The 5,236-nt window shown below is 28.9% G+C and overlaps 1 pseudogene; it reads right to left on the bottom strand.

Annotated features, from left to right (window-relative positions):
• Positions 1-309: 309 nt before the first annotated feature.
• LOC122850521 lies at positions 310-2,062 on the bottom strand (annotated as a pseudogene).
• Positions 2,063-5,236: the final 3,174 nt, after the last annotated feature.

The raw sequence follows: 5,236 nt of genomic DNA, 5'->3' as shown, positions 1-5,236 counted from the left end.
TAAAGATTAGAGACGGAAGGGGACAAAATATTTGATGTATAATAAGGCACGGTAGTAGTTAACTCGCATCATCACACATATTCTCATCAACACAAATACATTTCTTTCGTATTTGGTAATTGTTGTTGTGATTCAATTTGTTGTTGTTTATCATCTTTAATGTTATTATCTTGATTACCATTTGTCATTTCAATAATTGACTTTTAGCACAATGAATATTAAAGCTGGTAAAAATTCATCAGCTGATGCTGGTCCACGAACTGATAATTGTAATAATTTAAATATATTATTACAACAATTAATAATTGATCATCTGTTGTCTGTGGACTCATGTAGATTCAATTGATGGATTAAATACCCAGTTAGATCAAATTGTCCATACAAATCTTTGGGTTTTAATTTAGAATGTTCTAGTGGTAAACTAGCAACACCAGTTATTGGTATACCAGCTGCAATATTACGTGGTATTTTTTGTACAACAGAATGATAATGTCTTTGTAATGCAATAACTTTCCATAATGATGTACAATATGCATCACAACATTCTGGTTCATCAAGTTCTGGTTGATAAAAACCATCAGCAGAATTAGCATCAGTATCAAAAAGTCCCTCAATTGATTTTGTTAGCATTATTATTTTAATAATACCAAGTAGCCTCAATGATCCATGATGTTGTAATTGCAATGACATTAGTGCGATTCTCTTGATAAATGCTATTAAACGATTTTGTGTTATTTTTTTCTACGATTAATCAACACTTGAATTAATATTTCAATGATCATATGACAATCTTGTTGATTTTTCCCAGCATTAATTGATAATAATGAATTTTTATACAAATGTACATAAAATCTGTATGAAACAATATTTAATGCTGGTCCTTGTCCAGACGATATTGTGAATACAGTTTGTATACAATGTAATTGTTCACGTAAACCTAAATTTTTTCTTCCATCAGTGTATTTATGATATTAGCTAAATCTTGATAAAATTTAAGATTAATACAATGTGCAAATTTAGCTAGACCCTCTAAACATTATAGGTAAAACTTGACTATTTGGTGCTTGTTTTAACATTCTAAAATATATTGTAAATACAATACTTGTTATTTCAGTTAATATTTTTTGTTCTTCAACTTTTCAAGCTCTTTTTCAACAGCTTCTAATTTTTAATTTTTTCACGTTTACTCAATGAAAGTATACGTTGTTGATGGCTCATTAATTTTTTTTGTGTCATTTCATCATCACGTTTTTTATCAAGATCAATATCTTTTATTCTCAATGACAATAATACTTTAACAAGTTCAGTATAAACCAAGTGACCACGTAATTTAATATATTGGTTCAATTTACGAATAATAACAAGTGATAATTTACCACGTTTATTATCTTTAAATATATTTTTTACACAATTAAATACTTTTTCACGAACTGATGGACGTTTATTGTCCAAAAATGATACCAAAAAATTAGCTAAATTTGTTGGATAGTTGAAATAAAATATGGATGTGTTACTAAAAGATCACTAATACTTGTTTATGTTATTTCAGAGAGAGTTATTTCTGGTAATGTAAATACTCTTCTGTCACCTTTTTTTTTTCTCAGCTTATGACATGTTACCCATTTTAATTGACGTATTCTATTTTGTATAATTAAATCTTTTTCTTAATCATTTGTTGTTTGTGGACTCATGTAGATAGATTAAATATGATAAATTTGTTATACTTTTAGTACTTGTGTCACTTGTCCAGATAGTAATGTAATATTGTTTGACGGTGGCAATACTTGTAATTGAAATATCTGCATTAAACAAAATTTAATTAAAAAAAAAGATCTGGTAATGTTTGTTGGGGCGTGTGACCCGCGTTACCGTTGAAAATTAAAAATTTTCAATACTCCGACTAGGGCCGTGTTAAATTTTATCTCTTAAATAGTTTTTAAAAGTATCAATACAATAATAGTACATTTTTTTTTATTTTTCTGAAAATCGATTTTTTTTTTTTTTTTTTTGTTCAAGTTAAGGCAAGCTATAACTTCTGTTAGAATCAACGGAATTACTTCATATTAAGCTAAAAAAAACGTGGTTTTTAAAACTCTATCGCCCCTTGAGGAGTTCATCCTGATTCCAATAGTCAATTTTTTTCTATTTTTGAAACAAAAAAGACAAAAATATTTCAAAAATTCTATTTTTTACTATTTTATGAAAACTATAATTTTTTTTGAAAAAAGTTTCGACTAAAAGTTGTAGGATTTTACCACTCATGCTTTTTGAGTCTTATACAAAGTATGTAGGACGATTTTGTCGAAAGTCAGAGCGTTTTTCAGAAATTACTCGAAAACTAGGAATGCAATAACTTTTGATAAAATTGTAGTAGAGACTTTGTATTAGGCTCACACAACGCGTCTTCTGAAACTCCATCGCCCTTCATGAGAAAGAGCATTATCTGTTCACTCACTTTTTTTTTTTTTTTTTAAAACTAAATTTAAAAAAAAAAAAAAACGGTTTTTTTTTAATTTTTGTGAAAAATATGATTCATAGATCAAAATTTTTTCAGAAAGGCGATAGAATTTTCGAATACGCATGTTTTAAGCCTAATATGAAGTCTCTAACACCATTTGATCATGAGTTATCGTTTGCCTAAAAAATGAAAACGGCACAAGCTAGAGTAAAATATTACTCAAAATAGAGTAATCGCAGAGGTTTTATATTAGGCTTAAAATAATCGTTTTTCAAAATTCTATAACTTTTTCAAATGAATTTTTATCGTACGAATAGTATTTTTCGTGCAAAAAAAAAAAAAAAAAACACAATTTTTTTTTTTTCGTTTTTCGGGAAAAAAAAAAAATGGCCGAATAGATAATGTTTTTTTTTATTAGGGGCGATAGAATTTCCAGAGCCGCTTTTTTTGAGCCAAATCCGAAGTCTTTACGACAATTAGTTTAGAAGTTATGAACGTTTTTTTTTTTTGGGGGATAAATCCAATACTGCGGCTGAGCTTTTCGTCTCCTAGCCTCCGTAATATATTTCACCAATACCAATGTAAAGATTAATAAATTAATCCAAATGATTAATGATATTTACAAAATTAATTTATGATCCAGTAATTGCAAAAAGATTTTTATCTGTAGTCATATTAACTGGTAAACCATCTTGAATACAATTAAGCTTTTTATGTAATTCTTGATTAAGTCCAAAGTATTCTCTAAACCAGCAAGTTGTTGTAGTTGATGTTGTTGTTGTTGTTGTTATACCTTGATGACATTTGACAACTACAATAATGCCATTCTAATATTTTCTTCAGTTATATTTTTATTATTATATATATTTATATTTATCACAACATTTTTTAGTTATTTGTGCAACTGAAAGAATTAAATCTTTATCATTAACAGATAAATTTAATATATTAAATCAGCAATTTCTTGAAGTGTTTTAAAATGAATGTAATTTGTTTCTGGTGATGTTATTGTGTTTTAACCATTGTATTTATTGCCCAAGATGCCCAACTTGTAATATCATTTAAAAATTCATGTTTACTTGTTATTTCTCCTTTTCTAAATACACAAATATATAATATAAATAATATAAATAATTAAATTAAAATAATACAAATAATAATAGCAATAAATAACATAACATAACACAACATACTTTTAAAATACTTCCCAATCTTGCGGATTTACTGAACGATTACGAAATTCAGTAACAAGTCTTTTTCTTTTTGCTCAACATTACCACCAAGACTTGTTATACCAAGATCAAGACCACCCAATAAATTATCATTACTACATGATGTATTTATTAATAAGTTATTATTATTATTATTATATTAATTTATTTAGTAAATATATATTGTTTTTACCTATAGGTAAATATATATATATTTTTTTTTGACGTTTAACGTGACAGTTCAACGACGTATTCTGGAGGTTATGAAAAATAATAAAATTTTATTAATAAAATAAAATTCTGCAGTGCAGCCAATATGGCATCACCCTTGTAAAGTTTTATACCATACCAACTGAACGAACAAAATGTAGTCGATTTGAGAAAAACGAAAAGACCGTAAATATCAATTATGCTTTAGATATATATTACTGCAACGGAAAAATCTGATTTTTTTTTTAAAAAAAAGCTCGACATCGATTTATGGGATCATTACCAAACCTCAGCAGCCTCATTCAAGTCTATCATATTTTAATTAAATTTCTAATAGATTCGCGACGGAAGGGGACAAAATATTTGATGTATAATAAGGCACGGTAGTAGTAGTTAATCTCATCTCACACATATTCTCATCACACACATACTTTTCTTTCTCATACTTGACTCGAGGCACTACCGTGCCTCTTGATAAAGACAAATTAACTTTTCCAAATAATACAGAGTTCAATTTTTCCGGATACGCGGAAATAAATTCAACCAATAAAATATATACAATAAATGAAGTAAAAAATCTGACACGTAATGATAAAGTTAAAGAATTTTCAAGACTCGAACACTTAAATGCGGAAGAGTTGGACCATGTATGTAACATAATAAAAAAATACTCTGATAGATTCCAATTGCCTGATGAACCATTGAGTTCAACACATTTGGTTCGTCATCGTATCCCCACGACAGACGAACTCCCTATAAATAATAAAATTTATAGACCCCCTCATAATTTGCGGGAAGAAGTCGAGAGGCAGGTACAAGAGTTTTGAAGGGCATAATTAAACCTTCAGAAAGCCCTTATAATTGCCCTGTCTGGATTGTCCCTAAAAAGCCTGATTTTAAAAGCAATATTAGATACAGAATGGTAATTGATTGCAGATCATCAAATGAAACAACTATTCCGGATGCGTTTCCGCTGCCCAACATTTATAGACCACAAAATTTATAGACCTCCTCATAATTTACGGGGAGAAGTTGAGAGACAAGTACAGGAGGGAGTTTCGAACGGCATAATAAAGCCTTCAGAAAGCCCTTACAATTGTCTTGTTTGGATTGTCCCTAAAAAACCCGATTCCAGAGGCAATAGTAGACATAGAATAGTAATTGATTATAGACCATTAAATGAAAAAACGATTGCGGATGCGTTTCCGTTACCCAATATTACGGATATATTGGACCAGTTACGGGGATCAAAACATTTCTCTGTATTTGACTTAGCATCTGGATACCATCAAATAGAATTTGATCCCAAAGATGCGCACAAGACTGCTTTTTCAACTCCACGTGGTCACTGGGAGTT

This window comes from Aphidius gifuensis, linkage group LG2 (genome assembly GCF_014905175.1).
Source record: "Aphidius gifuensis isolate YNYX2018 linkage group LG2, ASM1490517v1, whole genome shotgun sequence".
In the NCBI taxonomy this organism is placed as follows: domain Eukaryota; kingdom Metazoa; phylum Arthropoda; class Insecta; order Hymenoptera; family Braconidae; genus Aphidius; species Aphidius gifuensis.
Note: the sequence above shows the minus strand (reverse complement) of the source record. Positions and strands in the feature narration are given on the sequence as shown.